This window comes from Pinus tabuliformis, chromosome 5_1 (genome assembly GCF_031772625.1).
Source record: "Pinus tabuliformis cultivar Carrire ecotype Pingquan chromosome 5_1, CPIR1, whole genome shotgun sequence".
Taxonomy (NCBI): domain Eukaryota; kingdom Viridiplantae; phylum Streptophyta; class Pinopsida; order Pinales; family Pinaceae; genus Pinus; species Pinus tabuliformis.
The window spans coordinates 288,472,693-288,500,569 of record NC_142305.1 but is presented as its reverse complement, the minus strand read 5'-3'; positions in this window follow the sequence as shown (position 1 = coordinate 288,500,569).

The following is a 27,877-nucleotide window of genomic DNA, read 5'->3' as shown; positions in this document are numbered from 1 at the left end:
GTCTTCAGCCGGTTTCTGGGTATTAACTTTGGGTCAATTGTCACCAAACCATCTGCTCTGCCGTTATGTGTTCAAGAGGTCAGCGCAAATAAGCCATTCATCTGCAAAATATCTGTCATCCATCTTGACCATCCCTAAGTCAGTTCTTGCAACTAAATTTCTTCAAACTTGATCTATGATTTCGTGTTGTGGGCTTGCCTATGACATATTTCTTTCTATCGACTTCACCTCATTATCTAGAAAGATGATCTAGAAATCGTCAGTACCTTGGGATCTGCATGCCTCAATGGTAGGTTTCTCGCCTTCGACGATATATTGCATCATTAACCTTCGATCGAAGGATTTCGTGACATGTTCAACATCAACACATCTATTCACATCTCATGGATTGTACTGAGTACTTTCAGAGCCATTGACAATACCAGTGGTTTCTCTCACACTTGTTAACAGTTTATGTCATTGACTGGTAATCAAGTGGTTTCTACCATGTTTGACTTCAACAAATTCATTCGAATGGATAGAATCGTACTATTTCGGGAAGTAGAAATGAAGACCCTGGATCTACTTTCCACCATCCAGGCTGCGAGGAATTTTGTATTCATTGTACTGTGGACTATTCATAAATAGATGGTTGCATCCATACTATGTCTACATGTGTCTATACTTGTGATGTATTACAATATCATTCCTATATCAGAGCAGTAGTTAGCTTTCTAGTAAGTTTTGATATGAGTATGGGAATGCCTACCTCAACGATGATATGATCTCGTATATATATTTTGCATTGAGTGATTTTACAGGTTCCAACCGGGCTCTCCACAAGATGATCCTTGAAATGATAAAGTACTTCACTCTTCCTAGATCATAAATGAAATCCTCATCTACTACAGACTTCGCACTTTAGTGGGCAATCCATTACATAAAATATTGTTACCATGACTTTTTGCAGTCAGTATGGGTCTATCATCATTCGTACTGTCCTCCTAAGCAAGTCTCAGACCTTAGATCTTCATGTAAAGCTTTGAAAAAGAGAGAAAGACCTTAAAAATCAATAAATCTTTGGTTCCGCACTTTCTCTAACTGTTGCCTGTGGTCCCACACCCCCTGTTCATATTACCTGTAGACCTGCCTGCTCTGTCTCTAAAGGAGTGGGTGCGGAGCCCTGTGAAAGTCAAAATGGCGCAAGTTTATTCTAAAAAACTCACATTGGGTTAATTCTAGATGATTCTAGAATAAATTTTTACGTGGATGGTTCGCTCTTAGGTGGTTCATGCATCCCGAAAGAGAAGGAGCTAATCCCTTGATGAGAGGAGCTATCCCTTTGAAGGAGGAATTTATCCCTTTGAAGGTGGACCTAGTAACTTCCCTCCATTGCACTATAAATTAAGGCATTGGGCTGGTTGCGAGAGAGGTTAGAAGCTGAACATTTTTTAGGGTAAATGCTAGTGGAATTGAGACATCCTAGTTAAGCTTGAGAGGAGAGATCACATACCTTTTGGCTTCATTGGGAAGAGAGTGAAACTTGTCAAAGTAGAGTAGACTTCTTGTTGGAGCCTGGGAGGAGCTTGTACAACATCAAGGCAAAAGTTGTAAAGTTCTTCTTTGATTTGAATTAATACAATCGGATTCATTTTTCTCAACAAATTGTCTTATGTGATTTGTTTCATGAATTCCTTGATCATCATGATAAGTATGCTTTATTCTATTTGCTTTCTAGGTGCTATTTAGTTTGTGTGCTTGCTTGTGTTTGCAGATTTTCTACAAGGGAGCTCATTTGGATCAAAGGAGTGAGGCTTCCACAAACTTGCATTGGACCAAAGGTAGGCCTAAAACACTTGTTTGCCTTTGTTTATAAATCACATACTTAGAGAAAGATAGGATTTGATTGGCTTGCTTGTCACTAGATATCATTAGATATTAGGGAGGTCGGTCTTGTCCGCAAGAACAACTCATTCCGTGAGACAACCTCTTCAACCTATTTTACACTGAAGGTTCTAGTCTTATGTTCCTTACCATTTTATGTTTATATCATAGATATTGCTTTTTTAATTGGTAGATGAGGGAGTGAATTCAGAAAGCCCCTTAAAGGCATAAGATGATACCTTCAAGAGTGACTTTGATTACCTACATAATGCCTTAGATGCTCAAATATCATTCTTTGGTGTTTTGGTTATGGTATTCAAGTTTCTTTTATCACTGGTATCACTGTATGGACCTTTTAATTTTGTTTTAACCCCCTTAATATGTTTTACTAACTATATTTTGAGCAATTGTTTTGTATTGATAATAAAAAATCTACATGCATAAGAGAAATGGAATTCCATTACAAAAAAGGTATATCAACTATGAATATTTTGGAAATATCATTCAATTCAACTTTTTATGAAAAGTATTTCTTGTTCAATCATATTTGTGAAATGGCAGTCTTAAAATAGACAAGTAATAACAAAGAACGAATGAATCATTTTTAACAACTTAAGGTAAACTAAAAGATGTCATCCAATACTCCCCTAAGTGTTCCATTCCATTGAAAAATATGTCTTTTCCACTTTTTAAAACATTCTTCCAGTATTTAAGCATCCCAAATGAAGAATATCCTTGAATCCTACTCTGCCTAGCAAAATAGAAAATCGCTATTAAAATTCTAGGTACTACTTGGATGAAATATGGTACCAGACAATTGATATGCACTATGGACATAGAGGTCGTTATCAAGGAGTTTATCGTCACATAGGATTCCAAACAAAGCTATCATAGCTTACTTTATCTAAAAGAAAAACTAGAAACAAGTCTAACTAAAAAGAAATAATAAGTGGGGAAGGAAAGTAATAGTTGAACCATGCCGCTGTTGGAAATAATACTGAGTGGTAATATTCATTAAAACAATATGTAGTTGAAAGAGGACTCAACATAAATATGCTATAGCAAACAAAGATCTCACATTTTCAAATAATTTCCTTTTAGATGTTAGCATCCCCACTTATACAAAACAAATGAGAAATATGTTTCACTATATATTAGAACTAATCTAATCAGTATATGAAGCATGTATTTATTTATTTATTCACTCCCCTATCCTACTTGAGAAAAATAAATTGTTCTCCTTAAGTATAGGAGTATTACATTGTAACCATGTGCATAATAGGTATAAAATTGCATTCATACTCAAGTATAAAATATATTCTTTAATGTATACCTGAGTACAAAGAACCAGTTTCTTTTATGATGATGTCAATAACTAATAATGAATGAAGGAGTAGTATGGTCTTAGAGTTTCCTGAAACCAACTTTCAAGAAAATCAAAATTCTCTTGGTTTACTTATTTATTTGGCTCTCTTAACATATCCTCGCTTGTTTTGTCATGCAAATATTATATTAGATGATTATCCTCTTGTGTGTGTAGAGGATACACATAAAGGAAGTCCAAATTTTCTTCAATATCAGGTTCTAATGTTTGCTCTCCATTGGATACAATCCATGATTCTTCAGTTTCCTCAATATGTTTGCAAGAGTAAGGATATTTGTATGGATGTAATTCATGGATTTGTTGTTCCTCTATCTGTTTTTGTGAAAACTAGTGTCTTTTCGAACAACTAGCCCTCTAGGTTTGGTAGCTACCCTAAAAATAATAGTGTAAAGCAATTCACAATTTCTTCTATGTATAACAGATAAGAGAGAGACAAAGGGACCAACCTCGAATTTCCGCTTCTTCCCTTTCTTGATCTCTCTCCCCCTTGAAGGAGATTATAACTCCTCCCCGTACTTATCCCTCTTGGAGAGTACCTGTAGAAACACAGTAACAAAGAACCATCAAAGCATCTTGATCTATTATATCGTAAGCATTGTAAAATCAGCATACAATAGCATTCACAAATGATAACATTCACAATTGCACAATCATATGGAAGAAAACTTGAAGAACTTTATTAAATAGAAGGGTGAATTACAACCCAGTTGTCTGATCCAACATCATCCTCCCAACATCAAACGCTCTTCACCTCATGAAATAGCAAGATCACACCAACAATACAATGCTCTTTTATCAAATACAAGATATTAGCGCTTCCTTGTAATTCACAATATTTCTGCCTCGAGATCTCTTAAATGAGGGATCCATTTATAGATGTGTGCAAGGGTGTGAGTCATCTTTGGCATTTTGATTAGTATCATTCCACTTGTTACATTTGGTTCCACTCAGAGATTTCTTGCATCTCTTACTCATCCCTGGGCTAATTCAGAGAGGAAACTGTCATAGGAGAAGTTTCTAGAAGATTCCATGAGCAACCACATAGAAAACTATCTCAGACATTTTTCCATCCTCGCCCATCGCACACTACAAAAGGCCTAACTAGTATGCATCACACATGGGAAGTGTACCACTCAGTATGCATCACACCTGGCCAGTGTAGCAGTCAGTATGGTTCAGTTTAGGCCATTTCTGGATGGTTTTTAGGTGGAACTTTTGGGGAATGATGTAATTAGATGACCATGTTCTTTTAGGGTATAGAACAACTCCTTTAGGGGTTGATGAGCCGTAGTTTATCGACATATAATACTGGGGTTGAAGTGCCCAAATATGTCTATAACATTTTCCCCCTAAAGAATGAAGTCGTAAATCTTGATGTTAGGTGAAATGCTTTATCATGAGGATCCGAGGTTTCGAACTAGAAGGTGACTTGCATAAGTTAGAATACAATACATCATCATAATATAATTTTTCATGATCTAGCTGAGGCGGGCATTCCCATGCTCAGCTTTATAAATTGATTTCATGTACATAGATCAGATAGCCATCTGCAGATGTAGACTAGTGATTCTTCAGATGTACAGTCATCATCCTTGGTTCAGATGACCATCTTTGCAGCGTCTTTGTACATTTGATGTTTTTATATCGCTAAATATATCACAGCACAGATGGATGAAACTAGATCCGAGGTCTTCAAACTCGTTCAATCTTCGCCCGATGTACAAGTCAATCCATGTGAAGAGATGTTCTGAAGTCGAACATGGAAAGACATCGCCTGATTACCAGCCAATGATGTGAGCTGTTAACAAACGCGAGAGGAATCACCGTTAATGATAATGACCCTCAAGGTACTACAGTAGAATTAACGTGGTGTGAATATATGATCCGATGTCAAACACCACACAAAATCTTTCGGTCCAAGGCCTTTGATGTCAGCCTGTCGTCGGAAGTGAGAAACTTACCATTGATGCATTTAAGCTTCAAAGTACTGAAAGGAGTGTTTGTAAGTCAACTTCTTGGATAATGAGCTAATGTTGACAAGAACTGACTTGTCATAGGAGGGCTTTGATGTATCCCACATCTACAACATGAAATGAAGCAAGTGATTTGTGGAGGTGAAAACGATCTAACGACACAAGGTTCAGGAATGGCGGTCATGAAAGATGAATGTTGAGAGTATTGCAGTGGATGAGGCATTAACTAGGTTGTGGTTTCTCAACTGAATGACTTCTATTGAACATGTCGGTGACATTGAGATGGATTGGTAGCATTAACCCCAAAATATGGATGGTGTGGAAGACCAATGGTGAGATGATCGGTGAACAGAATAACCCAACCCGTCTTAATAATGGTAATGGAGTGAAAGTGTCGTGTTCAAGAGCGACCTGCTACCTTAAATTTCTTCAAGTTTTTTCCATTTTTCCCCAGTCAATGTGAACCAGTACCTATTTATTTTTGTCAAGCTTGAGGAGGATAACATATGCTTGTTCTATAATTTTCCCTTTGAGCAAACCTGTTGCTATGTTTTAACGAGTCTAGCGATAGTGAAACTCAGTCTTGTCTAGAATGGAAAAGTTTGTCGCTATTGTTTTAACGAGTTTAACGACAAGGATAACACAGTCCATTTCATGTTTAGAGAGTTTGAAAAGGGACGAAAAGGAAGCTCCAACAGTTATTTTTTGTAAAATAATCCCTCAGGTCTGAAAAAGGATAAAATAATACAAAAGGGATGACTTTTCTGATCACTTTAACGAGCTGAGAAAGACAAGCGCTCAAACTTTTTCATGAGATAATCACTCAGGTCCAAAAAATATTAAAATATACAGGAGGGATGGCACTTCCAATCACTTTAAAGTGCTGGAAAGGCCAATTTCTCGACAATATTTTCATATTTAACGAGTTTGAAAAGGGTTTAACGGAGACTCAATTTGTGGTGTCTACGGCGGCAACTAGTTTCGGGTAAGATTGGAACTTCTCAACAATGGTGATTTTTGTGAAGAGGTTGGCTAACAAGACCACTCATCGCAACTGTTCCTCAAACAATGGTAAACAACCGAGTGGAAGTGTATGATTGGCCAAAAGAATGGAGGTGATGAGAGGTACACAACCAAGGCTCAAAAGGCTGATAAAATGGCAGTCACAAAGGTTAATTACCAACGATGGGTTCATATTTTAATGACCTTGAACCTTGGGGGAACTATGCTTAGTGTCAGTTTCATTTTTATGCAAGCTAGAAACGACAAAACTAAAAACTAGAAAAGACAAAATTAAAGAGCTAGAAACGACAAAACTAAAAATTGAAAATGAAAATTGGAAATGGGAAAAAATGTTTGCATGCCCCCAGCATGATGAAAAGGGGAGTCTCCTGTCACCATATGGAAAATACTAAGGTTAGGTAGGATGGTTTCATCTGGAAGACAAAACACTTCCTAGGCTTCATCCACATAATAGACAAAGGTGAACGGTGTGTCAGACCAATCACATAACCTACAGGGAAACTTATATTTTCAACCAGACTCGTCCACAGAATAGACAAGGGTGCTAGGTTCATCCACAGAATAGACAAGGGTGCATGGCTCCTAAGCTTCGTTACATTCACTAGAGTACTAATGGAAATTAGGTGGATGGAATAAAGGTTCAAGAGATACCATTGATGTAAGAGGACCATTTGGGTATGATGATTAACTTGGAGCTATGCTTGAACCGAGAAATGAAAGCTGGTCAATGGTGACGATTTTGCCTCATGTGGGAAACACATCACTTGGAAGAGTGTTGAAACAATAGCTTTAATGTTATGAACATAGTCACGTCCAAGGAGTAGATTGTAATCTAACGGTCATGGGACTACCATCACGTTCAGATGAACAATTTTCTTTCCCAAAGTGATCGGTAACTTAGCAAGGATCCCTAATGGTCAACTGGTTCCTTTGTTAATGCCTGATATATTTTTCATAACAAGGATAAGTGATGGAAAACCAAGTGCTTTCCACGCAGTTGAGGAAAGGATAGTCACTGATGCACCCTCATCTATGATAGTTCCAGACAAGATCATTTTGTAGACTTGTACTATGACCTAGAAAGGTACGTAAGAAGGAAGGCAAGATCTTGCTAGTCGGTTCCAATCAAATGAGGTGAGTAGATTGCTTGGACGGGTACCGAATAAATGGGTGAATTATCCCCTTGAGTTACGAGAGCTGGGGGATTTTCTTCCTATTGTGAAGGAATGGGCAGATTTCCCCCAAGTTCATCAGAATCTGAAGTAACAAAGAGAATTTCAATGGTATCATTCTCACTATCTTCGAGAAGGGTACGATCTTCTGAAGGTAAAAGTGGGTCAACTGTCACCTTGACCTGTTGATTTTGGTCAGGTATGGACTCATGATTCACTTTCAGAGAAAGTGGTTTTGACCAACTGTTGATTTAAGTCAGTCGGTTTTTCAACTAGTAAAGGACTTAGAGTTTCCTATAGCCAGATGGAAGTCACTACAGTGATGCAGGATGGTTATCCAACACTCTTTTGGCTTCATCCAAAAAAGGACAAAGGTGAAGGGTATGGTCCCCTTCACATAACCTACATGGAAATCTAACCTTTCTTGTCTATCCATGAATTTACTATCACTAGTAGAAGGTGTGTTATGAACATGATGTCCAGAAGTTGATGACACAAGATTTTGTGAATGGGGAGACCATTCTCTCAAGATCTGAGGAAAGCAAGGAGTCTCGAGAAAAATGGTCACCTACACAAACTATGCATGGAAATGTGGCTTTGGAAAGTCTAATGTGTGGATTTTCACCAAATGATGCATGGTTGTCCCATTGCTGATTTGGCTTCTCCTTCTTCTCCTTCCCTTTCTTCTTCTTCTCAGTTACCTGGTTACTAGCATCACTACTTTCACCAAGTGAAGAGGAAGAAGGGGAGGGAGAAACAAACGAAGAAGAAGGCGAAGGGTCAACTTCAGTATCAACTAGCATTTGATTCAATTGTGGAGGGATCACGGTATTTGAACCACAGGGGTTGAGAATACCCATACTAGTAGGCCACTGGTAATTCCCGGGAGGGACAACGTAGCCATATACAGAGCACCAATATTTCCCCAAGAAGAAAAAGGACTAGGATTCCCTTCAAAAGGGATTACTTGATTTGGGGATCCCGAATTTGTATCCATATATCTCAACCTAAGATTAACTAAGGAACAGGGATGTTATTCTGAATTCAATTAATTTTAATGATTCTTTGACACAACTTTGATTTTTCAGTTTTTAAAAGTCGAGGAAAAGCTAAAAATGACTCTAGTATCCTCCGATTTTTAATGAGCCTGAAGTGACAAGTGCTCAGATGGACCTTTTCTTTTAAAGATTCGAAAAGGAACGAAAGTGATTACTCTGGAAAATATAGACAGAGGGATTACCAAACCAATCACAAAACTGCAATATACACCTTTGTGATAAATTAAAGAGAAATTACCAAGGACTTATGTACGTCAGTCAATCTTCCCGAATGTTGTTTTCAGTGCATTGTGATCAATAGGGGGGCAGACTCAGCTTCCTATGGATAAAGGATATGAGCATATTGTGGTCTCCCAATATATACGTGATGATATGGGGAGCACAAGTCCATGGTAGCACTTGTCATATCAAGAAGGAGGAATCACCCAACCTTCGATGACAACGATAGTTACTAGTTTTTAGGACGCCAGAACACATCTCTAGCCTAGACCTATAGATGTGTTGCGTTAAGTTCCAAAGCATTGTTAGGTTCACTGAAATTTATTTTAGAGTTGATCTTTTTTAAATTTTGTATTTCAATGGTTCACCGCATGATGTTGATTTGAGATTCCTAAAATGCAATCTGCAATGATAAACAATCGTTGTTTATCTTGAGCAATGAAAATCCTAGTTGTTACACTAAAATTTGTCACCATGACTATCTACAGTTAGTATGGCTCTATCAACTATCATACTATCCTCCTTGGCAAGTCTCATACCTCTGTTCCTCATGTCAAACTCCAAGAAAGAGAGAAAGTCCTTCAAAAGTCAATTAACTCTGGTTACGCAGTTTCTCCTGGCCTCACCTGCGTGTACGCACCCCAAGTTCATAAAACCTGCGTACTTGTACGCTCTGTATGTAAAGGTCTGGGTGCGTACTCCTGTAAAGGTCAAAAGGCGCAAGTTTCACTTCAAAAAAGTTACTTGTGGTCATTTCTAGAGCATTCTAGAAGATGGTTTGACGTGGATTGGGCGCCTCCAGATGGTTCATGCATCCCTATGTAAGAGGAACTTATCCCATGAAGAGGGGAGCTATCCCATTGAAAGAGGGGCTTATCCCATTCATGGTGGACCTGATTAACTTCCTCCAAAGCACTATAAATACATGCATTGGGCCAGAGGGAGGGGAGGTTGAAAGCTGAACATTCCTAAGGGTAGATGCTGCTGAGATTAGGACTCCCTTATTGATCTTGAGAGGAGAGATTCCCATCCTTTCTTAGCTTCATTTGGAATTGGGTGAGCTGATCAAAGTAAAGGAAATCTCTTGCTGGACCCTAGGAGGAACTTGCACAACACCAAGGCTCAGGTTGTAATGGTTTCTTTTGTTTCCACTTAATGCAAATAAACTCATTTTTCTCAACAAGTTATTATACATGATTTGTTTCATATATTCCTTGGTCTGTATGATGAATATGTGTTATTTTATAAGTTATTCAGGTGCTATGTAACCTTTTGGCTTGTTAGTGAATGCAGGTTTCGAAGAGAAGGAGGAGCTCATCCGGATCGGCGAGGCTGGACTACAACAAAGCGTTGGACTAAAGGTATGTTACAAACACCTGATTACTTGTATTCTAAATGCATATTTAGAGAAAGGTAGTGTTTATTTGTCTTGTTTGTCACTAGAAAGCCTTAGCTTATAGGGAGGTCAGTTTTGTCCGCAAAATTGACTCTTTCCGCATGACAAAATGGTGACTCCACTGGGGAACTCCATTAATGTGAATGATTTTTCCTTTGTCTGAAACTTTGATCTGAGAAAAGTCTTTTTCTTTCTGATTTTTGGTTGTCTGACTGTGTATTTGGGTGGCTTAGCTTAGGGTTAAATTAGATTTTAGTTTTTCTTGGTTTTGCTAGAAGTACGCAGCCTCTGCGTTAAGCACAGTGCGTACCTATACGCACTGCACCTTTGCGCACAGAGTGTACACGCACCTGTGTAGACAGGTTGCCTGCGTACCTTGTCAAAATTGAGAAAATTTCAATTTTCTCCTTGTTGCCTTTTTGATTTTGTTTATAAGTTGTTTTTTCCACACAGATCCACTGGTTACTAGCCAGAGATCTTCATCTGAACTCGCTTCATCAGTGTCAAGAGTTTTAGTGGAATTCGTAGAGGTTCTAACCTTAGCGTTTGATTTTTGCATTGGTCCTGTAGTGACTTTGGCTTTAGAAGTCGTAAAACCTTGGATCTCCCTGGTCTTTGCAGTCTTCTTAGGAGTCGGACCTTTCATAGAATCTACCTGTGTGAGACACCTACCTTTGTTTTGTCTCTTTGCCGAATCTCGAAAAGTTTGTTGATTGAACTGTGAATTTCATTTTATGAAAAAGAACAAAAGATTTTGATGTTTGTTTTTGGCTAGTTTTTGATTCTGCATTGACTAGTCCTTAGTTAAATCACGACTGAGTAAAACATCCTGGGATCATACTTTGTAGGTTTTGGCCTCATTAGATTTTCTTATTAGGTGAATTTCTTTTTGATTTGCTTTTAAGTAGCTTTGGTTTGATTGTCATAGAATTTTAAAGGTTTGATTTTTTATTTTCAAATTCTTTGTTAAGTAGGAAAAAATCCAAAAATCTCTTTTGAAGGAAAAGTTTGCTTAGTGGCATTTGAGTCTTTGAATGGAAAATGAATTTTCGTAGAATAATTAGTGGTCATGTGTTGTATGCTTTGGAAAAGATAAAGAGAATATTTCTTTGATTTTTATTGCCAAGAAAGTTGTCTTTATATCAATTTTGCATTCTCCAACTCTCTTAGCTAGGGAATTCATTGAAAAAGAAAATTAGTATAAATCATCCTAAGTGCATCTTTTTACTGGTTTGAGTCGAGTCTACACACCATCAGTTTCATCTCCACTACCTTTTGTCTTAAAGAAAAGCCATAAAAATTAACGCTTAAAGTAAAATCAACTTAGTAACTTTTTATTTACTAGGGCTCTGAAACACCAATATAGATCAGGCTAGTGTCTTGGAGTAGGAGAGTAATTAACTGTCCAAGACAGTAAAACCGAACAAGTAGCTTATCTTATGGTAGGATAAATCCAACTATTTCATTTGTACTCTGGGAAAGCTCCTCTTAAAGGAGAAGCACGAGACCGTGTCCGAACCAGTGAGGGGATCAATCCTCCTTCATTGGGAAAGACGCCAGATACACACGTATTACAAACGGTAAACCTCGGATTATTTTCGCGGAGCCTGGGGTCACTTGTCGGTAAACCTTGGATTATTGTCAAGGAGCCGGCAAGGGGATTGAGATTGTTACTCTGCCCTTGCGTGCTATCGGGTCGTAGACTGTTCCCCCAGGTATATTTTTTGCTGTTGGTAACCTTAGTGACCATTATCTTTAGGATTCTACACGAGGTGACGGTGGAAGGAAGATCCCACTGTACCTGGAGCAGACGTCGGCTAGTCTCACTTGGATTTTCTGGGGGGTTCACTTCACTCGAGATGGTTAAAGTGGAGGAACTTGTGCCGATCTATTCATTAAGCAGGTTGCCAGGGTAACTGTTCCACCCACCACTTCTGTACTGAATTCGGCGATGTTGGGCTTCATCACCAACTAGTGTTTTCGGTCCGGAAGGCTACTGTTTGTGTATGGTTTGACGCCTTAGATTCTTTAGGCGTGTGATTCAAATTTGTTTGGTTCTTTAGAGACTTTAGGTGGTTTGCTTTGAGATTTTACTTTGTTTGCGTGTGCAGTAGTTAAAAGTTTTTAACTGTGGTGGAATTACCGAGACAGTCCCGTAGACTTCAGGGCCAGTCTCCTGAGATTGTTACCGTGGCCGATTTCTTGAGGAAGTCCCGTAGACTTTGGGGAGAGCCTCCTCAAGACATCCCAAGTCATTACGAAGGTTTGAAAGTCCTTGTAACTCCTCCTAGTGGCAGTAAAGTAGGTTCACCTGAAGAAGGAGATTCTTCATTGGTAGTCCATCCAGATTACCAAAGTCTAGAAACAGGTTATAATCCTGAAGCTGTTGCAGTTTCCGAGCTTGCTGGTAGTTTTTCATCTACTAGTGATATAGGCGAAGAACCTGAAATATCTGAACCTGTTACTCCAACTTCTAGTGTTCCTGATTCACCTAGGGTAGAAAGAGTCATCACCGAAAATATTCCTTCTGGTTTGATAGCTATTGAAGAACTTGCTCCAAAAGAAGAAGTAGCCGTCCCTATCACTGAAGATCAACCTACCATTGATCTAAGGGAGCATGAATCTATTTTTTATAGTCCACCTAGAAGTACTACTTGGTATCTTTCGTTAACTAATTACTTAGACAACTCAGGGATAAGTTTTTCTCCACCTCGTACTCCTTATCCATCCGGAGGTATTTATACTCCTGTAAATATGTCTAGTCAGTCCTCCGTGTTTACTCAATCTCCTGAATCTTTCTTGTATGGTGGTCCTTCTGTTCCTACTGGGTATCAGTCACTTTCTGGTACTTTTGCAGGAGCATCTCATCAACCCATTGGACATGGGTCATTAGCTGGAAACAATGGTAATAAACCGTTGGGCGTAGGAGACATTTATATGATGTCAGGTTCAATTCCCGGTTCTGAACCTCAAGGTTGTCAGTTACCGCCTGGGGGGAAACCTCAATTAACACCTTTGGGGCAACCTCAAGGTACAAAACTTGCGTCTGGGGGGAAACCTCAAGGACAGTATGTACCCATGGTATAGTACATTCCTCAAGGTCAAGCCCAGCCTCAATATGTACCCCAGCGTCAACCTCAGTATCAATTTATGCCTCAAGGTCAACCCCAGTATCAGTACTTACCTCAAGGGTATCTACCCCAAGGTCAGTACTCGAGTCAAGGTTATCAACCACCACAAGGTCAATCTTATGTTCAAGGTACGGGAAATGTTCCTTTCAATTATAAATCCTACCCTCAATCCAGTTATGGATCTCAATATCCTCAACCTGTCATGGGTCAATACCCCGGAATGAACATAGTGTGGGATCCATCGCAAGTTCAACAAGTGCTGCAGCCAAGCGTACAGTTGTCATCCCAAACTGGACAACCTGTGGTTTCTGGTCCACCCCAGCAACCAGTCCAGTCTAATGTTCAAACTTCTGTACATTCAGTAGTTTCTCAATCGCCAATTGCACCTAGTACTCCATCTCAAACGACTGCTGCAACTACCGCAACATCTGTTCCTTCCACCACACCTACTTCTGGAGTATCGACAACTCCGGTTTCTACTGTCTTTGCCACTACTCCGCAAACATCTTTACCCTTGTCTGGATCCACGATTCAAACTACGGTTCAGATGCCTGTGGGGCAGCCAGGTTTAAGTACGGTTGTCACTACTCAACCACAATTTGTTTATCAAACGTACCAGGGACAGTACCAATACGGGCCTGTTGTCCAACAACCAGTTTACCAATATCAACCGTATCCTGGGTACACTTATCAACAACCACAGCAACCCCAGTACGGTCCGGTTAATCTTGGTTTTCCGGGAGGATACAATATCCCGAATGCAATTCCTGTTCCAAGTTATCCTGGATATCCTCCTCCTTGGACTAGTCTTGTGACCCAGAGTTTTAGGGATCCTAATCGGCAATTGTTGTTTATCGCAACTTTGGATTTACTAGACTTGACGTGCCTGACGAACGATCCAATAAATTATCTTCCGTTCTGACCGCCAATGCCGAATAAGTTGCCCAATGACATACCCAAGTTCGAAGGTAAGTCTGGAGAGGATCCATCAAATCACGTGATGACTTACCAGCTCTGGTGTGCCTCAAATTCCATATCGGATAATTCGATCCGTTTACGTCTTTTTCAGCGTACGCTCATTGGTCTCGCGGCCAAGTGGTACATTGAGTTACCACAGGCCTCTTTTTATAATTTTAGTCAGTTAGCTACATCTTTCTTAACTCATTTTCAGTTGCTGGTCAGATATGATAATGGTAGTGAGTTATTAACTTCATTAAAACAATCGACGTCCACTTATATTTCCGATCATATTCATGAATGGAGACGTCGAAGGCGATTAGTGAAAGTTTTTATCCCGGACCAAATCTTAGCTGAATGGTTTGTTAAATCATTATTACCGAAGATTACTGAAGACATAGCTAAGGCCAGAGTAGTTACTGAGGAGCAAGTGATTGCTCAAGAGCAGTACCTTGACTTAGTTTATACTCAGTCGGGTACGTTACACGAAAAGATCCCAGATCTTCCAAAGTCAAATCAAATCGCCGCTGCTCCTTCGGGATCTCATGTTGTTGATGGCATGATTGGTACGGTAAATACTAAAAGCAAGAAGAAGTCTTCAAAGAATTCTTCGCCCATTATCACCTTACCAGACTCCCCGACAGGAGAATCTTCTGCTGAAGTTTCCGCTGATATTCACGCTGTAGAGTCATCTCCGACTAAATCAAAAAACGGTGGGAAGAAGAAAGGCAAGAAGAAGAATAAAGTAGACAAAACTCCAAACAAGAAAACAGAAAAGTCGAAAACCAATGGCGAAAAGCGCAAGCCCCGTTATCCTTGTCTTATTTGCGAAGAGGATCATTTTACAAGAGATTGCCCTCATCGGGTCGAGGTTGCGAAACTCGTCAAGGGTTCCCAAATTCCCGCTGTTTTGAAGGACCCATTTCCGAAAGATAGCAAAATGATAGGTTCTTCCTCGAGTGCCGCTGAAGAACCCATATTGATGATGTCTCATGTAAGGATTGCGACTCGGTCACACGATTATGGTAGTAAAAGTCCTCTTGATGGATCGAAAGAAGCAGAATCTTCTCAGTTAAATCCATCAACCTCAGCTCCCGGTTCCGATCCACTACAGATCGAGAAACCTAACCCTGACTTAGTAATTAAAGCGCTCGCCAAGGGTGTACTTCGAAGGTATGCTTTCAATCCACATGCGAGAGCAGCCCAGAATTACAACATTGTTGAGGATTTAGTTGTTTCACCCTCAGTAATGTCGGCTTTAGAAGTGCTGCAATCATGCCCAGCACAACGAAAATTACTTTTGTCGGCTATAGGAGCTGCTGATGTTCAGGACCTGAACATAATAATCTTTGATCTAGAAAATAGTACACCACATTTACCTCATCAGATGGCTTTCCAGATCCCAGTGATAGTAAAAAACAGGCCCATTCATCAAACTGTAATTGATGAGGGAGCTTCCACGTGTATTATGTCGATACAGTGCTGGAGATCGCTTGGTTCTCCTTCACTAAATCAATCCTCGACAATTCTTAAGGTCTTTGATGGTCGTGGGTTCCATCCGTTTGGCATTCTACAGTATTTTCCTATAGGGGTTGAAGGAAAAACCGTTAGTGTGGATGTGGAGGTGGTTGATGCCCCTCTAGACTACAACCTTCTCTTGGGTCGAAGTTGGTCTTACGCTATGACAGTGGTCGTCTCATCGGTCTTCAGAGTAATTAAATTTCCACATAATGGCAAGATCGTGACCATAGACCAGCTGGCTTATTTTTCATCTGACCCAGCCTCTTCAGAGAGTATCCAACATGTCGGTAAAACGACTATCCCTTATAAGGATGTTGGTGTAGGATTAGTTAAAGATGCCGCTTTACTCGGAACTTTTCCTTTTCCTCCAATCAACGCCACATCTTCGTTCGCATCCATTCATATGATTACATCAGATACTATTGTTTACGACGATCCTTGGATTGTTCCTTCCGAATTTGAAATAGACTCCTTTGGTGATGCTATGCCTTTGAGTCCATATGAAATTGCTTATGAAGCCGTGCAGTCTTTTACCGACCTGCGTTCAACCAAATTCGACCAAATGAATGTGGTCCATGGGGAATCAATTTTCGCTTCAACCTCGGAGTTAATAGCGTTTCCCAAAGTTGTGTCATCTGACGAACAACTTTGTGAACTCCGGTGTGTAGACGATTTACCATGGGAAGATCTCCATCATAGATCTTCGTTTTTACCCAAGGATGATCGCTTTGAAAATGATTTCTCATCAGTTTTTACAGCTGAATATGTCAAGGAAGCTCGGAGTCCAATGAAACATCCTGATTCAGAGCTGAATTTGGGAAACATCTATCGCACTGCTCCCATTGACATTTCAGTCAAGCCCGGAATCATTGAAAACACTCATATAGGTGCCTCGTGTTCAGATGATGAAATTCAGACATACAAGGCCCTATTTCAAGAATTACGCGACGTGTTTGCCTGGTCCTATGAGGAAATTCCAGGAATTGATCCCACAATTGTTGTCCATGAGATTAAGACTTATCCGGACGCTAAACCCGTCCGGCAACGTTTGCGTCAGATTCACCCACGAAAAGCAGCTGCAATTAAAGCAGAAGTTGAGAAGCTGTTGAAAGCAGGTTTCATTTATCCGATCCCGTTAACGGATTGGGTATCGAATATTGTTCCGGTTAACAAAAAACAGGGAACAATAAGAATATGTATCGACTATAGGGATATCAATCGTGCTTGTCCCAAAGACAACTATCCAACACCCTATATCGATCAAATAATTGATGATTGTGCCGGCACTGAAATATTTTCCTTTATGGACGGTTTTTCTGGTTACAATAAAATCAATATTCTACCTGCCGATCAACCAAAAACGGCTTTCATTTGTCCATGGGGGACACTTGCTTATTGCAAATTACCTTTTGGGCTTAAGAATGCTGGAGCCACTTTTCAAAGGGCGATGTCTTATGCGTTTCATGACATCAAACACATTGTGCAACCATACCTCGATGATTTGCCTGCTCATTCATTACATTGAGCTAATCACCTTGTCCATTTACGAGCAATCTTCATGAGGTGTAGGCATTATTGTATACGTTTGAACCCACACAAATGTGTCTTCTGTATAGAAGTGGGACGATTGCTGGGATTTGTAGTTTCAAAAGCCGGCATTCGCGTCGATCCCTCGAAGGTAGAAGCTATCATCAAATTGCCTCCTCCTTCGAGTCTTCGCCAGCTCCAAAGTTTGCAGGGGAAAGCAAACTTTTTACGCAGAATCATTCCTAACTATGCCGAGGTTACAAAAGGTTTTACACCGTTGTTGAAACAGAATGCTCAATTCTCTTGGGATGAGATAGCTCAATAATCTTTTGATGCACTTAAACACGTGTTGACCCATGCACCGTTGTTTCATCCTCCCAACTACAACCAAGATTACTTTTTGTACCTCGTCGCCTCTCATTCCACTATTGGAATGGTGTTAGTTCAGGAAGACGAATTCGTAACAGAACATGTGATATATTATCTTAGTAGGACGTTAAATCCCACTGAGCTAAAATATTCACATGTGGAGAAATTGGCCTTGGCAGCCGTTCAGGCTGTCCAACGTTTTCGTCATTACATTCTTCTCCGTAAAACTACAGTCATTTCGGATTGCAACCCTATGATCTACATTTTGACTAAACAATTGCTAGGGGGAAAGTACTCTAAATGGATCATTATCCTGCAAGAGTTCAACTTGGAATTTGAAAAATCTAAGTCTAAGAAATCTTTAGTTTTTGCAGAGTTGATGTGTGACTGTGGCAGAGGAACCCATTGCGGACGAATCTTTGTTTCTCTTCAGCACTTTAGATCCGTGGTATGGGGATATAATCGTCTATCTCCAAACCCAATCCTTTCGGCCCGAAGCTTCAAAAATGGAACGTCGGAAAATTCGATTCCAGTCCCAACAGTACAAAATTATTGGAGATACTCTTTATCGCCGTGGGGCAGACATGGTTTTCCGACGTTGCTTAATTCGCGAAGAGGCAGAAAGGGTTTTAAATGACTCTCACTCTGGGGCGTGTGGCGGTCATATGTCTGGGTATGCCACAGCTCAGAAGGTGTTGCGTGCTGGCTACTTCTGGCCGTCCATGTTTAAAGATTGTATCATTGCGGTCTGAAAGTGCCACAATTGTCAAGTGTTTGATCGCAAGATGCGTGCACCACCAGCTCCTCTCCACCCTATAATTTCCGTTGGTCCTTTTGCCAAATGGGGTATCGACTTTATTACATGTAACCCTCACTCGGCCTGGGGGCATGCATATATCATCCTTCTGGTTGATTATTTTACTAAGTGGGCCGAGGCGATGCCTACATTCGAGGAAGACGGCAAGACAGCTACAATTTTCGTATTAAATCACATTATTGCTAGGTTTGGTGTCCCACAAGCGATAATCACTGACCATGGGCGCCATTTTCGAAACATTATGATGACAGAACTTACAGGCCAGCTTGGTTTGCGTCACGATAGCTCAACTCCTTATTATCCACAAGCCAATGGTCTGGTTGAGTCCATCAACAAAGTTTTAGTTATCATGATCTGACGAATCATTGGGATTCATCAGTCGAATTGGCACAACATGTTATTTTCCGCGCTTTGGGCATATCGAACTTCAATGAAAACATCAACAGGGTTCACTCCTTTCCAACTAGTTTATGGTTTGGAAGCTGTGTTGCCCATTGAATGCGAAATCCCATCACTTCAAATGGTTGTCGAATTACTTCCAGCTACTTCCAAAGAGGAGAAGCGTTTATTATACTTAGCTCAATTATATGAGACTCGACGCGATGCTGCACTGGCAATCGAGATTCATGAAAAACGAATGAAAGCTCAATATGATCTAAATGTGACCCCTCGAAATTTTTCGGAAGGAGACCTAGTGCTATTGTACGATCAAGCTAACAATAAATTAGGTGCTGGAAAATTCGTTCCTATGTGGCATGGGCCCTACATTGTTAAGCGAAAGCTAGCAAAAGGGGCCTATGAGCTGGTTGACTTTGACGGGGACTCTTTGGGTAAACCCAGAAATGGACTTTACCTAAAGAGGTATTATGCTTAAATAATGGGTGTGGCGATTTTAGTTAGGTTAGTTAGGTTCATTTTTCTTTCTAGCTAGTGTGTTTGTTAGTTTAGACAGTGTGCTTAGCTTAGAAAGTGTGTTTTTCGTCGTTATTCTGCTTATCTTGGTTTTACCCTTGATGTTTGCAGATGTCGATGCCTCTCCAAATGTACATTGGATTCGTTGATGGTGCTTGTCGTAATACACGGAATATCTCTTCCGCAGCTTGGGTTATTTATTCGCCCTCTGACGAGTTAGTTTCTATGCATGGGGTGAGCCTCGGTCAAACAACAAACAACATTGCAGAATACAGTGCAGTGATTGAGTTATTGTCTGAATCTATTTCATTTGGGATTCAGAGTTTGATAATGAGGTTAGATTCTGAACTCGTTGTATTACAGCTTAATAGAGTTTATGCCATTAGAAATCCAGTGTTATTAAGGTTATTTTTGAGAGTGCGTCTCTTGGAACGTGAGTTTGATTACATTGAATATCAACATATTCCAAGGTCTTTAAATATATTAGCAGATGCAATTGCTTCTCGAATGTTAGACAGACATTTGCAATAATCATACATGTAAATTTAAAAACATTTAATCAGACATGTTTAACAAGATAAGCCGGTAATAATGACATATATAGATAGGAGTGTGTCAAAAATACATCGTCTTCGATCATAGGTTGCAAAACACCTTATGATCGGCAAAAATGATAAGTACAAAAAACCGAAATATCACATGTGTCTACAAGAAAGATAATCCAATCACTGGTGATGATCTCTATACGACACCACTGCACGGGCTACCCTACACAAGAACCTCCTAAAAGGTCCTGGAACTCCGACTACATAACGTTGAAGCCTGATAGGAATATCATCTATAGTAGTCTCTGGTATATCTGCCGTCAGATGCTCTAGGTCTTGCTCCAACTCAGCTAAGGTCTCTGTAGCCTCGTTCTGTGGGACTGGTTCTGGTGCAACTGGTTGTCTCCTCTCGAAAGGCCGGAGATTGGCTGGACGCCGTGGGCCTGCATCTGCATTTTAAAAATTGTCACTGTCAGTTTTGAGACGATATAAAAACAAAAAAAAAGTAGATAAGTTAAAAACTTGTGAAAAAAAAAGTACCTGTGTCATCCCACTGTTCTCCCGGTGGAAGAATCATGTCTAGATTGCCACAGAAATCGACTCCAGCATAAGGAAAATCTTGAATCGAGAAGACCTGGTCCTCTAACCAGTGAAAATACTCCGGTCTAAATCGAACAACCTCTGTGCCCTCGTCAGGGTGACGGGCCATCACCGCAACCCATCGCATCAACTTAGGCTCTCTGGGAAGCCCAGCCTCAACAGTGAGTTGTTGCGGGATCAACATCGGAACCCTCTCTAGAGCAAAACTCACAACTAAAGGCCCATAACCAAAAGTCTCCAGTTGCCCGTTTTTTGCCCTAGTCAGTTGGCCCTTTAAATTGGCCAACACAACATCGCACCAGTTGAAAATGGTGCCCTGATAGCAGTCAATCGCCATCTGCATTTGGGACCCGGTGGCAATGTGTAAAGCGGCTGCGCCGTAGAGTCTGGTAACTGTAAAGGCAATTACCATAAGTTCAGGTTGGGATATATTTTTGATTTCTATCCCTCTCTCCTGGTTCTGATTATTGCACCACTCTAGACGGAGACTAGCGATAGACTGGCCACCCGGCCTAGTCCTGGACAGAGTCAATTGTTCGCCCCTCTTGGGCAAACCAGTGAGAAAGTAAATGTCAGAGGGCTCTATTTTGAGCTGGTGCCCTCCAATGTAAAAGCACTGATCCTCGACGTTCCACCTTTCGACCAGCCACTCTAGAAATCTTACCTGGGCCCTCATGCCAGGTATGGCCCAGTATTTGTAAAGGCCGGATGCCTTTAAAGCATCAATGGAAGGTTGATGATTAATTGCGGCTAAATCGACATCTTCGTGCTCTCTTTTGCGCCAATCAAGCATGGTGGGGAATCTACACACCATAAAACATCTGTTAGAGTCAAAAAAATTGAAAGATTTTGGTTCATTTTGGAGAAATTGGAGTTCAAAAACCCACTCCGCGGTGTATGCAGCCCGCCTTTAGAGACAGAGCATGTGTACGCAGGCTTTCTTAAGGCAAGCTACGTACACCCGGAATTTTCCCAACTGAGAAAATGTCGGGGTACGCAGGTCACCTTTGGAGCACCTGCTTACCCTGAAAAGCGGCCTTTGAAACCCCAAGCCCTCCAAAAAATGAAACTAAAGCTTAAAATCAAATTCTAAAGGGATGGAAATGCAAGGGAGGATGTTGTAGAATACCTGATGAGATGGCGTTCAGTTTCAACGGTCGGATTCTCCGCAATGACCACGGGAAGTTTCTTGCCAAAAGCCCTTTTTCTCTCCTCAACAGTGAAATGGTAAAAATGAAATGGTAAAACCCCTTTTTATAGGTTTTTTGAGTAAATGAATGTTAAATTTGTTTATTTTCCACCATGAAAAGGTATTTTGCAAAGTATTTTTATCTATATTAAACAGGTATGAGTAATGTGTTGGTTTTTGTGCAGGATAAAAGGATTTTAAGGGAAATTGTCATTTTTCACAAACAAAAACATCAGAGTCATCTTTTAAGCCCTTTTCTGACTCCTAAAACATGAAAAGATTGCCGAGCGTTTCTTTTACACTCGTTAAAACGAAATTAAAAGACGGTCCCCTTATAGCCCTTTTCTGACCGGAAAAACAAGAAAAGATTGTCGGGTTTTTGTCGTTTCAAACTCGATACTGGAAATAAAACGACGTGTCCTTGATCGCTTTTTACTTTTCAGGTCAAAGACAGTAACTATGAAAGTACTCCTTGGTCGTAAAAAAACCAAGCGGTTCTCTCAAGTATTATTTTATACTTTTTCGAGCTTGGGAGACACAAATTTACGAAAAAGTTCAACCCTGGAGTCTTCTTAAGTTTTTCAGACTCTCTAAAATTGAAAAACGCTGAGTTTCTCCTATACTGGACTCGTTAAAATTTCACAGTAAAGGACCTGTTCGATTACAAATAGGAACGAACCACTCCTTCTTAGGGTTCAAATCTAAACTAAGTTGGACTCATCCGAAGGATGAGCTTATAATCAAGCATATGTTATCCTCCTCAAGCTTGTAAAAAATAAAGAGGTACTTGCCAGAAATGGTGGGGGAAAAGAGAGAAAAATGAGCCTATTTGTTATCCTTTGTCTCAGAAGAAACCTTATCGCCACTCTTGAACACGACACTTTTCATTCACCTGGGTTGGGAAATCCTTTGCCTCACAGTTGATTGAACCACATTGAAAGTCTTCAGCCGGGTATTAACTTTGGGTCAAACGTTACCAAGCCATCTTTTGTGTCGTTATGTTTTCAAGTGGTCGCTGCAAACAAGCCATTCATCTCCAAAATACCTGTCATCCATCTTGACCATCCCTGAGTCAGTCCTTACAGCTACATTTCTTCAACTTGATTTATGATTTCGTGTTGTGGGCTTGCCTATGACGGATCGCTTTCTATCGACATCAGCACATTATCTAGAAAGATGATCTAGAAATCGTCAGTACCTTGAGATCCGCATGCATCAATGGCAAATTTCTCGCCTTCGACGACAGTTTACATCATTGAATTTCGATCGAAGGATTCCGTGACATGTTCGACATCAACACATTCATTCACATCTCATGGATTGTACTGGGTACTTTGAGAACCATTGACATCACTGGTGGTTTCTCTCATACTTGTTAACAGTTTACATCATTGACTGGTAATCAAGTGGTTTCTACCATGCTCAACATCAACTCATTTATTCGCATGGATAGAATCGTACTATCTCGGGAAGTAGAAATGAAGACCCTGGATCTAGTTTCCACCATCCAGGCTGCGAGGAGTTTTGTATTCATTGTATAAGTAGACTAACTATAAACAGATGGTTGCGTCCATACTGTGTCTACATGAGTCTATGATTATGATGCACTGTGAAATCATTCCTGTATCAGAGTAGTAGTTAGTTTGCTAGTTAAAATTTTTGATCTGAGTATGGGAATGCCTACCTCAGCGATGATATGATCTCATACATGTACTTTCTGTTGAATACTTGCAAGTTCCAACCAGGCTCTCCACAAGATAATCCTTGAAATGATAAAGTACTTCACCCTTCCTAGATGATATGAAACCCTAAATCTACTACAGGCTTCGCACTTTAGGGGGCAATCTGTTACACTAAAATTTTTCACCATGACTATCTACAGTTAGTATGGCTCTATCAACTATCATACTATCCTCCTTGGCAAGTCTCATACCTCTGCTCCTCATGTCAAACTCCAAGAAAGAGAGAAAATCCTTGAAAAGTCAATTAACTATGGTTACGCAGTTTCTCCTGGCCTCACCTGCGTGTACGCACCCCAAGTTCATAAAACCTGCGTACTTCTACACTCTGTATGTGAAGGTCTGGGTGCATACTCCTGTAAAGGTCAAAAGGCGCAAGTTTCACTTCAAAAAAGTTACTTGTGGTCATTTCTAGAGCATTCTAGAAGATGGTTTGACGTGGATTGGGCGACTCCAGATGGTTCATGCATCCCTATGTAAGAGGAACTTATCCCATGAAGAGGGGAGCTATCCCATTGAAAGAGGGGCTTATCCCATTCATGTTGGACCTGATTAACTTCCTCCAAAGCACTATAAATACATGCATTGGGCCAGAGGGAGGGGAGGTTGAAAGCTGAACATTCCTAAGGGTAGATGCTGCTGAGATTAGGACTCCCTTATTGAGCTTGAGAGGAGAGATTCCCATCCTTTCTTAGCTTCATTTGGAAGTGGTTGAGCTGATCAAAGTAAAGGAAAACTCTTGCTGGACCCTGGGAGGAACTTGCACAACACCAAGGCTCAGGTTGTAATGGTTTCTTTTGTTTCCACTTAATGCAAATAAACTCATTTTTCTCAACAAGTTGTTATACATGATTTGTTTCATATACTCCTTGGTCTGTATGATGAATATGTGTTATTTTATAAGTTATTCAAGTGATATGTAATATTTTGGCTTGTTAGTGAATGCAGGATTCGAAGAGAAGGAGGAGCTCATCCGGATCGGCGAGGTTGGACTACTACAAAGAGTTGGACTAAAGGTATGTTACAAACACTTGATTACTTGTATTCTAAATGCATATTTAGATAAAGTTAGTGTTTATTTGTCTTGTTTGTCACTAGAAAGCCTTAGCTTCTAGGGAGGTCGGTTTTGTCCGCAAAATTGACTCTTTCTGCATGACACTAGCTACTAGGGAAAGAAGATTACAATTCTTTCAAACAAAGAGCAAAGAGCACACACTAGAGCATTTTCCAAAATAATTATTCACACACAAACTAAATGCAAATGCAAATGCATGTATTTGTTTTTCGTTATCCTTAATCTGAAAAATTCCAACAAGGAAAACTAAATGCAACAAAGATCTAAAATATCTCTTTCAAAATGACATTTTGGACAATTTCTTCTTCAAAAGAGAAAGGATGAGTAAATGACACTTTTCAATTTTGAATAAAAAATGCTTTCGACACTTCGAACATCAAAAAATCAAACCAAATACATGATGAAAAGTTTAGTCGACTATTCAGGGAAGGAAGAATCCCCAACACTTCTCTTTTTGACACAAAACGACAGTTATGACACTTTTTGTACCAAAGCGATAGATCGATTTAAGCAACTTTTTGACAAAGGATTGTAAATGATGGACAAATACATAAAAACATTTACTAATCCTAATCTATGGGAGTCTGATCTATGGGATGCAAGGAGGTTTCAATAATGAGGCATTATTCATAAGCAACAAAAAACATTAAACAAGACTGAAAACAAGGACAAAACCCCCAAATTTCTAGAATGGAAATAGGTTAAGTCATTCATTGCACCTGGGCTTCACAGAAACAGGGATGCATCACACTTTACACACTTAGGAGGTGCGATGCATACTGGTTACAGTGATAGACAGTGCGATGGGCCAGGGAGCACAACTGAAATGGGTTTTGGCTCAGATGAGTAGCTATTCTCAATGGGTTAACCTGAGCTATAATGGATAGTAAAGAGAAAAGTACAGAGGAATAACTTGAGAGGTTACTGAGCTACCAAAAGGGCATCTAGAATGCCTATAAGTCAATTGTTTAATTGATAAACTAAACCACAGATTAACTGAAGCAACATTCATCTACTATGCAATTTCAGAGCAAGAGCAGTTTGAAGGCTACCTGGCTAACTTCAAGCTCTGTCTATAATTTATAAAACAAACAATAACCACCAACAAACATCTGTTTTATCCCCAGTGGAGTTGCCATTTTGTTTCTGGGAAAACTAGTGTCTTTTCGAACGACTATCCCTCTAGGTTTGGCAGCTACCCTAGAAACAACAGTTTAAAGCAATTCACGATTTCTTCTATTTATAACAGATAAGAGAAAGACAAAGGGACGAAGTTGGAACTTCCACTTATTCCCTTCCTTGATCTCTCCCCCCCTTGACAGTGCTTGCAACTCCTCCCCATACTTATCCCGCTTGGAGAGTACTTGTAGAAACACAGTAACAAAGAACCATCAAAGCATCTTGATCTATTATATCATAAGCATTACAAAGTCATATGTATAATGGACATATAATAACATTCACAAATGATAGCATTCATAATTGCACAATCATACGAAAGAAAAATTGAAGAAATTTATTAAATAGAAGGGAGAATTACAATCCAGTTGTCTAATCCAGCATCAAACCCTCTTCACCTCATGAAATAGCAAGATCACACCAACAATACAATGCTCTTTTCTCAAATACAAACTATCAACGCTTCCTTGCAATTCACAATATTCCAGCTTCTAGATCTCTTAAATGAGGGATCCATTTATAGATGTGTGCAAGGGTGTGAGTCATCTCTGGGGTTTTAATTAGTGTCATTCCACTTGTTACATTTGGTTCCACTTGGAGATTTCTTGAATCTCTTACTCATCCCTAGGAGAATTCAGAGAGGAAAGTGTCATAGGAGAAGTTTCTATAAGATTCCATGAGCAACCACCTAGCAAATTATCTCAGACATTTGTCCATCCTCACCCATTGTACCTTATAGAAGGCCTAATCAGTATGCATCGCACCTGAGCAGCATACCACTTAGTATGCATCGCACCTGGCTAGTGTAGCAGTTAGTATGGTTCAGTTTAGGCCATTTCTGGATGGTTTCTTAGGTGGAACTTTTGGGGAATGATGTAATCAGATGACCATGTTCTTTTAGGGTGTAGAACAACTCTTTTAGGGGTTGATGAGCCCTAGTTTATTGACATATAAGATTGGGGATGAAGTGCCGAAATATGTCTATAACACTATCACTTTTCACAAGACAGATAACTTCTTGGTTGTCGTCAATATTTTTTCTTCTTGAGAAGTAGAAGTTTGAGTTGCTACTAGGATTTTAGAGAGTTATTTAAAACTCTTGATCATCCTTGAATATTGATTTATTGGTTCATGTCCTACTCATGGATTAGTGTATTGATTCCTTATAATGGTAAACACACATGGAGAAGACATCATATAGGATAGATAATCACGAGTTACTTTTATTTACAAGTCATACACATTTATAATACATTTTGATGACCCTTTGTCTCCATATACCAAGGGGTATCTTCGACTCCCTTTGAATGTTCAACTTCCACACAATAACCCTTAGCGGATTAGGTGTCCAACATTCTCCCGCTTAGTTCAAATGGGTATGTGTGAGTCCAAGAAGACAACTATAATACAAAATGTGCAAAAATGCATGGCAACACTAAGCTAAATATTCTCTCTGAAATGTTGGTATAAGGTGGTGGTTTAAGGATGACCACCAACACTGGAACACTTAGTGCAGTTTCTCAAACTCTTCCAAATCTAGAAATAAGTTGAGCATTCTACTAGAGGAAGTGTAGATAATTCTTTGGAGAGGGATACCTTCAACATGGAAAAGGGAGTTCTACAACCTTCATTGTTTTAAGGATGACCACTAACACTGGAATGCTTAATGCAATTCTTGTAACTCTTCCTAAACTAGCAAGAATATTAAGTATTCTCGTAGAAGAACTGTGCTCAATTCTTTGAAGAGGGAGAATATCAACATGAGGAGGGAGGTCTTAACCTCACATAGATGGTTTAAGGCTGACCACTAATCAAAGTCATTCTCAAGGGCATATATGTCTCTAGCTACAACTCTGAATCTCGTATGGCAGATTGTGGCTCAGGATCGCTTGAACTTCTGTGTCTCTGGGTATAACCTTGAATTAGGTAGCAGGTTCAGGTTATGGCTCAGGATATCTTGTTGCAACATTGAATCTTGTATGTGAGAATATGGAGAAAACTCAACTAAAAGACTATTCAATACTTTGGAGAAAGTTATGACATATGACCGAAATAACTTCTTCAATGTTGAAGCCCATTGTGAGGAAGCGATCCATCCAAGGTAAATATTTCTTATTACAAGAGGCTTGTTTTTAAAGCATTTGTTTGAACAATAAGTGATTTTATGACAGTTCGCACATGGATGAAGATCAAAACAATGATCTTTCATATGGCCAACTCAGTCACAA